This window comes from Peromyscus maniculatus, chromosome 15 (genome assembly GCF_049852395.1).
Source record: "Peromyscus maniculatus bairdii isolate BWxNUB_F1_BW_parent chromosome 15, HU_Pman_BW_mat_3.1, whole genome shotgun sequence".
Taxonomy (NCBI): Eukaryota; Metazoa; Chordata; class Mammalia; order Rodentia; family Cricetidae; genus Peromyscus; species Peromyscus maniculatus.
In genome coordinates, this window is record NC_134866.1 from 68,055,615 (window position 1) to 68,067,683 (window position 12,069).

Below are 12,069 nucleotides of genomic sequence, written 5' to 3' on the forward strand. Positions count from 1 at the left end.
AGGCTAGTGCGCATCTGGAGTTAAGAGGGAGCGGAATATGTATAGGGATGAATTGTTGCTGTTCCTTGGACTCCCAGATTCCCCTGGTTGTACGAATATTCTAGTACTAACCCTGCAAGCTGGGAACGTCCAAGTCACCAACGTTACCGAAAAGGTGGTTATTAAAGGGAGTGCTTTTCAACACTTTATTTACCCTGCTGTGTTGCTGCGACTTTTCTGGCCTCGATTTCTGTGTACAGACCTTGAGGACACAGCTTACATTCAGATTACCATGGGCTCTCACACATTCCATCATCGTGCTCAGTATTCTGTGGTTTCTTTTTTGGAAATGCTAGCTAAAAAAAACAAGCTGAATAAATTTGTACAACTCTTTCTCTGCAGCAAAACCTCTTCTTTTTCTTCCTTAACGTCCTATGTTTAACCAAGCATCATTCCAATTTCCCCCTCTAAACCGTCTCCAGCATACGCTACAATTTGTACCTATGCTGTCGATACCCACGATTATTTTACTCAAACCTCAACTTGGCTATGCAGCCTCCGACATTGCCCACTTTTTTGCTACTTGTAGCTGCCAGTTCTTGATGCATACGTCTCCAAAGCTGGGTTATTATTATCTAAAGACCTTATCAACAATCTCAGCGTGCTTGTTTCCAGGCTGCTAACATGTTCCTCTCGCTCTGTTTCTCAAGCAGCTCCGGTTTATCACCGACATCATCTGTTATTCACAAGCACCAGGCAACTAGAACCGTCTGGTTACCCAAGCAGTCTATTTTCAAACATTTTTTTTCTCCTGCTTGGGCTTTACTTGCTGCATATTTCTGTCTACCAAAACATTATTAATATTTCTGAATCCATCTCAAAATCTAGTCTGTCTTCTCAATGGATAAATCAATTGCCTGATTTTTTTAAGGGCACGCACTGTAGAATTTTCTTTATACTCTCTTATGGTATCAATTCTACATATATCTCTTTTTACTATCTGGTGCATTTACTGATGGAAACACACACCACACAGTCAAATCTATGAATACAGAACTGTAATTTGCTCAACTTTATATGTTTTGTAGAAATGAAATGTTGTAAGTTTATGAATGAAATAATAAAATGTGTGGTAGCGGGCTTATAGAAGCTTGCAAGTAATCAATCATTCTTTTATTCATTCACTAAAGATTTTAATATATATATAAATAAACATATATCACTTGCCTTATAATGTGTATACATGTAAACATAGAAATTCTGCAGTGATACATTTTATTCAGTGCTCAGTGTTTCTCTGAGAAAAAAAATTAATATATATGTGCCAGGAATGGGTCAAAATAAGATGTCAACTTTTAGAAAAATATAATCTGTAATAATGTTTTCCACAGAAAAACTGCCAGATGCAATTTCTTATAATGTTAAGATACATAAGTGAAATTAAATGTCTCTATGTGTTAATTTAAGCATTATCTCTGCATAAAAAGTGTGTATATAGATACCAGGTTTTACCTTCTAGGAAGCACTTTGATACAAAATAAACATACAGCTGACAGCTGACAGCTGACAACGTTGTGTAAATGGTGTTGGAAAAACTCTGTAAAATTCAATCTGTTAACTTCAATACACACTAGATAATACTAAAATTATAATATAATAACAGTAAGTATGCAAATGGGAGACCTTGCCTTGGAGGATGTGGGAATGGGGGGTGGGTTGGGTGGGAAGGCTGGGGGGTGGGAGAAGGGAGGATGGAGGAATCTGTGGTTGATATGTAAAATGAAGAGAAAAATCTCTTAATAAAAATAACAATAAAAATAAAAGTAAGTATGCATTTTATCAGCATGTGTATACATTACTTAATATTAGTTTACTAGGTATCAGAAATTGTATAGTTGAACATATGTTCTCAAAAACACTTCTGCCTAATACAAACTTGAAGGAGGTTTGTTGGAGATTTCTAGATATAATGAAGACAGGGTTCTGAATTCTAGACATAGCTATTGCTAATAAAACTTTATTTACTGCCAGCATAATCTTGTTCAAAACAATGAACTTTTTTTTACTTATTTTAATAAAGTATAAAAATCATAATTTCAAAGATAATTTTTGAGGCTTCTGCTTCTAGCCAATATGTAGTAACCCAGACCTGACTCAAGTTCCTGCCTGAAGTAATGTCCACGTATGTCGAAGTATTTTGACTTTAGAGCATTGGACATTGATTTTAGGGCTCTGGACATAAAATTAAGAAGTTGTGGTCTCTGAATGTGAGAAGTGCATGAAGTGATCTTCACTTTGTTCACTCTGGTGAATTTCCAGACAGGCTATGGAAAGAAGAATCCATGGAGAGATGGATATGAGAGGCCATAACACCAAAAAAGTATAGTTCTCAGGACAGGGCATTACATGGAGCAAAGCCGTACTGAGAAGGTGTGTTGTTGGGGGGGGGGCAATCACAGAAAGTGAATTTCCAGTGGGATTCAGATCAGTGCCTATATGTAAGAAAACTTCCCTAGATCAAGAGAAATAGGATACTTTCTGAAGTTTCTGCAAGATAGGAGATAAATAGTACCTGTCCCTCCAGCCAGACCACAGCCTCACATAATTGGCAAGAAGGAAGTTGAACACTCAGGAAGGTTTTCACTCGGTACTGAGAAATAATTATATCTAAATTAAACACAGACTTTGTTCTACCTAGGAAATCTTAAGCAGGAACTAAAAATATCTGTCCAAAGATGAATATGTTTATAAGCATGAATGGAGCATAACTGATAACATGAACTTACAATTTCAGCCATTCTGCCAAAATTCATCGGCACTCAGAGGCCTAAAAAAATTCAGAGGGGAAGAACCAATCAATCGAGTCTAACTTAAGTGTTGGTGCTGTCCTTCAAGGGTAATAAAATGATTGTTAGATCTGCACCCCACACATAAAAATATACTCTAATATACTCTTGGAAGATGTACCAATAACTCAATAGAACTATAAGAAAAACATACTGGATTGAAGACTGACAATTTCATCATTGCACCCAAATAACCAGAAGAAAGACAAGAATAGAGATCTAGTGGGAAGAAGTAAATAAAAGATTTAAAAAGAGAAAACAAAAGTCCATGAGAGGAGCACCCATTGCTCTGTGCATCTCAACTATGACAAAGCGTGACCAGGTGCCCGCAACTTACAAAGCCACAACTACAGCCCCCCTCACTTTCGTGATGTCCCCTCAAACTGGGAGTCAAAATAAATCCTCCTTTCTTTTAAAAAGAAACACCAACGGTGATTCTCTGAAAGCATCAAAGATTGACTAACCCTTAGGCACACAGATGAGAAAAATTACAGGAAAAAATTAGCAACATCAGATCCTAGAGAGGTAACATCACAACAGATTCTGGCAAAAGAACAGCAAGGTGATTTGTGTGAACTCACTTGTTAACTTGAGATCAATTAACATTTTTTAAAGGAACATAAACTAACTAGAGAAATGCAAGGAAAAAAATAAACCATCCAAAATAAGTCCATCACCCAACGAAAACTCTAGGCCTAAGCTATCAGACAATCATGTCCTTCTCTTCCTGTCAGAAAAGACAGAATGGAAATAAGCTCTTCTAAGTACCGGCAACTGGTTTCCAACAATTCAACAATTACAAAGAATGGAGAAGGAATAGTGGTTTCAAGAAATATTGGCTGGAGCAATTAAACATCCCTGTTTAAAAATATGAATGTGGACCCTTAATCTGTACTATGGTGAAAATTAAAATACAACACCTAAAACAACAAGACTTTTGGAATATATAGAAAAATGATTTACTCAATCATGATTTAGACAATAATTTCTTGGACAATAAATGTTATTCTATTAAAACATTAATGAAGTAGGCTTTAGCATGATTCAGAACTTCTCTCTAGATGATATTGTTAAAAAACTATAAACACAATCCATGGGCTGAAAAATAATAGTTCAGAGTATATCTTTTTATATAAAAAACACACTAGAAGTGTATAAAAATCTGCAAAGGGCTATGTAAATAAAACAAACAGTTGGATAAAAACAAAGAAATGAAGACATGAAGACATGTCTTCAATGATTCAGACCTAATAAGGAAAGAAATAAATAGAGAGTAAGTAAAAACCTAAGAAAAAGCTGGGAATATTGCTCATTGGTTGGCTTGCATAGTGTATGTGAGGCACCAGGTCTGAGCCCAAGCACTGAAAAAAATATATGCAAAATAAAATATACTATTCTAAATTATATTTGCAAAAAAATCAAGCCAAGCAAAAGCCTAATACGATCCACCTAATAGAATGGCTATAATTAAGTGTTGGCAAGGATACAAAACCACTATCCTGTGCCCACAATGCTGAAAATGTGTCATGGTGGACCATTTTAGAAAACAGTTTCACAGTTTCATAGAAAGTCTTAGATATTTACCCATGTTAAGTAAAAACATATGTCCACACACAGGCATGTACATAAATGTTCAAAGAAGCTATATTCAGAATCACTTACAACTGGGAATAACCCAACTGTTCGTCTCAAAATAACAGTGCTGAGTGAAAGAGCAAAACAAAAGGCACACACAGCGTGACTCCATTCATACCAAACTCCAAAATCTGCAGACCTATTTGTAGTGCGGAAGGCAGATCTGTGCTTGAGTCAGAATGGGGGAGAGAAGGAACCAGTGAGGAGCCGGGCCAAGAGACTCAGGACAGTTCCCAGGTGTGATGGACACAGTCACTGTCTTCATTGTTTAGGAGCTGCTCAGTCCCAAACATAGAAAACTTCTCAAATTATTTCTTTTAAATAGGTGTAGTTTATTGCATATCTACTTAACCTGAATGAAGTTGCTAACTTTATCTTAAGCTACACAACACACACACACACACACACACACACACACACACACACACACACACACATATTAAATTACACAATATACAATGCAGCCATTGTTTGCAAAGTACACTGAGAAATGTTAAAGTTGACTAAAAGAAACACAAAAGAAAATGGTATACTGACCGAAAGTATAGCATTCTGCTTCCACAGCTCGTGATCAATACTGAGCACAGCAAAGATTTGAAAGGCCCATTTCCTGAATTAGGGATCTACTCCATTTATTTCTAAACATCATAACTTTGATGTGTATTCCTAGGTCTCTCTGACACAGCACAAAAATAAAAGAATCATATTCAATTTTGATATGGTGGTTGGAATAAATTAAAATTGTTTGCCCAATAAGGATGCACTGCACTATGTATTTCATTGCTTTTTGGATGCTTGGATATGAAAGTCAGTTTAGACTCTAGCAGCTTGCGGAGATTAATGGGAAAGTCATCATGTAAACATGTGACACAGCATTATTACGGCTGCACGGCAGCAAATGATTTTAAAGGGAGACAGAGGCTACGGGGGAGTCTTAGAGGAGAGGGAAAGTTTGAACCACCTCTTGAATTATAGGTTGTCACTCTTCTCAAAGGGAAGGAAGAATACCTCCCTTTATCCATAGTGAAAGGATGAATGGCGCTGGTTGGTCGGAGGAAAAGTCACAGGCCACAGCAGAGCCCAATGTTAGTTTTTAGAGCTTTATTGGAGGGAAAGGGGGGAGAGAGAGAGCCAGGCCTGGGGGTGGGCGCAGAGCCGGGACAGAGAGAGGAAGCAGAGGAAAGAGAACACAGAGACAGTGATGGGGGTCTGCATCTGGCTTTTTAAGGCAGGGATTGCATGACCACATGACAGGTGTGGCAGGTGCTTAGTCATCCCTCCCCACCCCCACCCCTCCCCCACCCCCGTCCCCTGATGACATAAGATGCCAGACCCTGAAGAGTGAGAGCAGGATCCTAACACATAGGCCAAAGCAGTGAGACAGGGATAACAGAAACTGCTCTTTTAAACTCTCCCTTAGACCATGTTACTCCCATCCTCTCCAAGCCCAGGGCTCCATGCCACATTATGGAGCTTCATGTATGTGGCTTCACTCCCTCTTCATATTATCTTGGAAACTTGGATAGTATTTTTGTTATATAGTTTGAAAACATGAGAATCACTTTATTCTAAAGTGTCTTGTGGTCTTAAAGGTTTATAGCAATAAACACTTATTTCTTGTTTATCTTAAAAGTCCACAATTTGAATCAACTGTCTCTGAATTTACTACCTCCTGTCTTCCCAGAGAAAATGGAATGCCCCTTTTTGGGGGCATACATCTAGAGAAATAAGTAAGTCTAATATTATAACAATACTATGAATTCTAAAAGCTTCTAACCAGGTTGGGGATTTAGCTCAGTGGTAGAGCTCTTGCCTAGCAAGCGCCAGGCCCTGGGTTCGATCCTCAGCTCCAAAAAAAAAAAAAAAAAAAAAAAAAAAAAAAATCAACCTTGCCGGGCGGTGGTGGCGCACGCCTTTAATCCCAGCACTCGGGAGGCAGAGCCAGGCGGATCTCCGTGAGTTCGAGGCCAGCCTGGGCTACCAAGTGAGCTCCAGGAAAGGCGCAAAGCTACGCAGAGAAACCCTGTCTCGAAAAACCAAAAAAAAAAAAAATAAAAGCTTCTAACCATCATTACACTGGCTAACCAGTAAATTTCATGGCAAATTGTGGGAGGGATACAGTGAGAGGGAGACAGTGAGAAACACCAAGAGCCACACCAGCCTGGGAAAGGACACATTTTTCCCTTAATGGAAGTGCAGGTGAATGTATACAGCTACTGGAAATTGAGGCTTAAAAGAGTTTTTGGTACCTTGTAGTTCACATAACTAAATGGTAGAACCAACATTCACAATGCTTGTAATCAAATCAAGACTTTTTACACTCTACCACACTGTTCCTTTCCTAAATTTGGGGGTTTTAAGACTATCATGGCTGACTCCACAATTTGATGTTAAGGCCTTATTGCTGATGATGCCTCTTACTAATGTTATTGAACATGCAGAAATTGAGCTGTTGCCCAACTAGAAGTTTTTCCTTTATTGATTAGCATTCATGGTGCTGGAAGGTACACCACACGCTACTAAGGGAGAAAAGCAATCATCAATATCACTCATCTACAAAACCAAAGACTGGTAACAGTGACCTACCTGTAAGACATAACAATATTAACAGAAATGTTATGGAAATAATCATCCACCTTTTGACTGGATTTAAGGCCTACTCCATGAGATGGAACCCATATCTGACACAGATAAAGTGGCCAAGAACCTGAGATTAGATAGGTCATAGACCTGGGTTGGGGCCGGGGAGAATCTGCTACTAATATTGTACTAAATTATCATAGCAACTAAATGACTCCTAATGATGTATTGCTACCCATAAATTGCTACCCACAGATCAGTGTCTCATTTAACCTCATCAGCAAAGCTTCTTTTTGCAATATATAGGAATTAATACAGATAGCTACAATTGGATAGTGAGCAGAGAGTAAGAGACTTTGGAGTAGCCATCCCTAAATGAGATGTCTTTATCAAACTCTTTTCTTCAAGGCTCAGGGATCTATGTGAAAGGGAAGGCAGAAAGTTTGTAAGAGCTAGAGATGGTAGATGCCACCAAAGAAGCCATGTCTTCCAGACACAGAAGGGTTGATACACACGTGAACTCACGAAGTCTATCATATTATGCACAAGACAGGTTCAAATCAATAAAATCCCAGCACTGAGAAGGGGAAGTGGACACAAATCTCACTCCTACCCAAGAAGCCTGTTTACAATTGACACTTGCTGGGAGAGGGGAAAAAAATCAGTTGTCTCCTATGGAATGTCACTAGTGTATCAATCATACCTCAAAGCAAGCTCCATGCCCAAGAGTGTTTATGGAGGGGTATATGTACCTATGTGTGTGTATGTGTATGTGTGTGTGTGTGTGTGTGTGTGTGTGTGTGTGCGCGCGCGTGCATTTAGTTTCGGTGTTTTTTGCCTTAATTGGCATTTGTCTGTTTTTTATTTTGACCTTTATGTTTACCTTATGGTGTTTTGAGAGACAAAGAAAATGAAATTGGGAAGGGAGGGAAGGAAGCATGTAGTGGTTAGCTGTTTGAGCCATGCCCTAAAGCCCCTAGTGAGGTAGCAGGTAACTGTTACACCTGCCTATGTATGACCTTGAGGTACATGCCCCTGGGGCATGGCTGCTGGTTGACCCTTAAGACCTGGGATGCACTTAGCTCTCTCTTTGCTATCTCCTGGTTTTGGATGCTGGGACAGACCAGGGCAGAGCTTGCCCAGAGAACAGCGTTGGACCGTGCCTTACCCTTCCAGGATCCTGCAACAAATTCCTTTATTCTGTCTTGTGAGTTAACCCTCAAATAAATTCCTTTGATCATTAAGCAGACTCCTTTGATTGCTAGTAATATAATCCCATTATTGAGAGGGAGGGGGGGAGGAAGGGAAGGAATGAAGAAGGGAGAGAGGGAAGGAGGGAGAGTCTGGGAGGAGTCAAGAAAGAGGAATGAATATGACCAAAATATAGTTTATGTGAAAAAATTGTAAAATAGAAACATTTTTAAAACACTAATTGATAGGAATTCCAACCATGTCCCATGGTCATGCATGCCCGGCGGGACACTTAGATGACTCTGCCTAGTGACCCTGCGGTCATGTTGTTGTACGGACATGACCGCATGATCTCTGCGTGTGGGCCTATGTGTGCGCAGATGTGACCTGGCCTTTATAAGGTGGTGCTATGCTCTCTCTCTCCTTCTCTCCCTCCCTCCCTCTCTCTCTCTCTCTCTCTCTCTCTCTCTCTCTCTCTCTCTCTCATTCTCTGCGCCTCTCTCTGTGACTCTCTTTCTGTCTCCTCTCTCCAGACCTGACTTCTCCTGTCCTACCCCTCTTCTGTCTAATAAAGCCCGTTCTAACTCTGGTAACCATGGCTCAAGACTCTTCCGCCGACCAAACCAGCACCGTACATCGTTTCACTAGTCGAAGCTAATCCTAAGTGTAACACATGTCCTGTGAGGGAAAAATGGACTTGAAGCAAGAGAGTATATGTAGCCACAAGCGTATATCTAATAAGAGCAGGGATACCAAACCAAAGATACAAGGATTTAAGCTGGAGAGAAAAGAGTTGGAAATTGAAAGCCTAATCTTTCCTCAGTCGTATAAGTATGGAAGAAGAAAAATTGTGGAATTCTCCATAATTTTATTCTGTCTCCAAATACAAAGACAATTATGGATTATGGAGTTGTAGAAGTTGTGTTGTACAGTCCACACTTGTAATTTGTTAAGTGTACTGCAAATAAAATACTAAACTTCATCCCACCGATCAGTGGTTCTCAACCTTCCTAGCGCTGTGATTCTTCACTGAAGTTCTTCATGTTGCGGTGGTCGCCAACCATAAAGCTATTTTCACTGCTCCTTCATAACTGTAATTTTGCTAGTTATGAATCTCAGTGTAAATATCTGATATGCCGAATGTCTGATGTGAGATGAAAGGGTTATTTGAAACCCTAGAAGGGTTATGGCCCTCAGCTTGAGAACCTGTGCTCTAGACAGACACAAGTCAGAAGGCATTGCAGAGACACCAGAATGAGGATCCATACTACCCAAGCGCAAGTGCTCACACCTCATGGCACCTGTTATATGTATCGAACTGGGAACACTCCCTCCATGCATTGATTTCATATACTGTCAGTTTCTGACAAGTCTGCCAACATTGCCCCTTTGTCAAGCATCTCCTCCTATTCTGCCAAGAGCAGCTCATCTGCCCCTCTGGATCGACCTCCCTAGAGTCATTTACCACCTAGTACTTCTATGCTAAAACTGAAGGAAATGTGACATGGAAAAAACAGCCTGTTTGCCTCAAGCTTTAAAATAATTCAGTGAAAGAGTGAGCATTTCAATAGTCACCTACTACCAGCCTTTCTCTTCTGTCCTTGAATGGTTGTGACAGAATGTCACTTGGCCCAAAGCCTAAGTCCTTTTAAGTACTCCTTCCAAAATCATTGTCAGTAAATAATTGGAGGAGAATGTGGATGACAAAGACAAAAAGAAAATAATTATTTGTTAATCTATTCGCAAGAGGGGCTATTAATTGCCTTGGTATTTAAGGAATGCTGTCACTTTAAGACTGTACTTAAGACTAAGTAAGTTTGAGGAAGCCAGTTGCTAAGGGTAGCTAAGGAAATCTGGGGAAAAAACATTCGTAAGTAAATCTCGCTCCTCATATTGAATGAGTCAAATAACAGTTGGCAGAGGTCATGAAAGAGAAAGACACAAATGATAAAATTCCATTTTGACTGTACACTGTCATTCTCAGTTTGAATGTAGTTCCAGTCAGTGGTGCGAATGCAAATAGGAGGCCATGGTGAGAAACCGATTTGCATGGAAGCTTAATGAGGCTCCAGGGAAATAACGCAGCCTGTATTCATCTCTGGGGTTCAGCACAGACAGGTATGCTTGGAAGATTGAAAGGAAGATGGGTGTGTGCTGGAGAACAGAGAGAGGTGGGGATGTGATAAGAGCAAATACGTTTCCAAAGCGGGAGCTGCACGGACGTTCCCCATCCATGTGAACAGACTAGCTCAGAGACCCAGGCCACGTGAGCAGTTTTGGAGCTTTAGAGTTGTAGGACTGTACTTACTGAAAGAGAGTACAGCAGAAGTGGTTGATATTTCGTATTCCCAGAGAAACTCCATAAAAATGAGGGATGGAAGTCCTCACACAGATATACGACTCCTAAGCTCCCTAGAGGCTTTGGACCTGGTTGATTTCTAAGTTTTCTATTAAACATATCAAGAATCTCCTGTTCTTAAATATACCCAGAATCTTATTATATCCTGTTTAAGTTTGTTGTCTCTGTATCAGTCTCTGTCTCTCTGTCTCTGTCTTTGTCTGTCTGTCTCTGTCTCTCTGTCTGTCACTCTATCTCTGTGTCCCTTTCCCTCCCTCCCTTCCTCTCCCCACAATTCCCCACCACCACGCTTCCTCACCCTCTTATTCTTCCCAATCCTTCATTGGAACTTCTTAGAAATACTTTCAACCCATCTGTTCTCAACATTTGCTCCAGAGCTGAGCTTTCAAGGAACCAAACTAAGAAACTCGCTGAACCTGGTTCCTCACCAGGTCCAAGTAGCTCAGCTTTCCACTCTACTAACAGAGGTTGTTATGAAGAAGGAGGAGGAGGAGGAGGAGGAGGAGGAGGAGGAGGAGGAGGAGGAGGAGGAGGAGAAGAAGAAGAAGAAGAAGAAGAAGAAGAAGAAGAAGAAGAAGAAGAGGAAGAAGAAGAAGAAGAAGAAGAAGAAGAAGAAGAAGAAGAAGAAGAAGAAGAAGAAGAAGAAGAAGAAGAAGAAGAAGAAGAAGAAGAAGACAGAATCCATCACCCCTCTGCCAGACAGTGTCAAATTTGGAGCATCATGTATTAGAAGTGGTGATATGCACAGAAATGCTGCCCTGACGGAACAGTGTGAAATACCTAATTTAGGAGGGAAATATTATATTAAGAAAGTATGAAATGTGTTTTGCATAATGAAATGTGTTATGTGATTTTTTTGCTTGTGTTCTGACAAAGCTTGCCTGGAGATTAGAGGGAGGAGCTAGCCACTAGTTAACCACAGAGGCCGGGCAGTGGTGATAAGGCAGGGCAGAGACAGGATCTGAGCCTTTTCAGTCTGAGCATCTAATCAGGAGAGGTAAGAAGTCACTAGTGGCTGCTCCTCTGCTTCTCTGGTCTTTCAGGTGATTACGCCGATATTTGACTGCTGGTTTTTTATTAATAAGACTAATTAGGTTCACATTTCAGAAATGATGATGCAGAAACCATAGACAGGATTTGAATGTGTAAAAGGAAAGAATTAATATTAAATATATAAAGGGCTTCTACAAACAAATAATAAAAATATAAAGTAACTGGATTTTAAAAGAGATGGGAGGATACAATTAATTAATTTGCTAAGGAAAATCTAGAGTCAGTGTCAGGAAATGTGGCAGGCAACCTATTCCTCCACAGTTTCCTGTTGCTTGCTCGACTCTCAGTATGTTACTTATGCTTTAGGACAGGCTTGGGCACATTCTACAAATATTCTCCTAATGGTTTTACCAAGCCCTGCTTGTAGGGGGATGATAAACCCCCTGGCCTAGCATCCAGATGAGTGATATCAAACAAAGCTACAGG

General features: G+C 40.0%; 1 long non-coding RNA gene across 2 annotated transcripts in view; it reads right to left on the minus strand.

Moving 5' to 3' along the window:
- Positions 1 to 12,069, minus strand: part of LOC143268772 (uncharacterized) — a 76,680-nt gene that overhangs the window by 21,925 nt on the left and 42,686 nt on the right. The window lies entirely within an intron of this gene.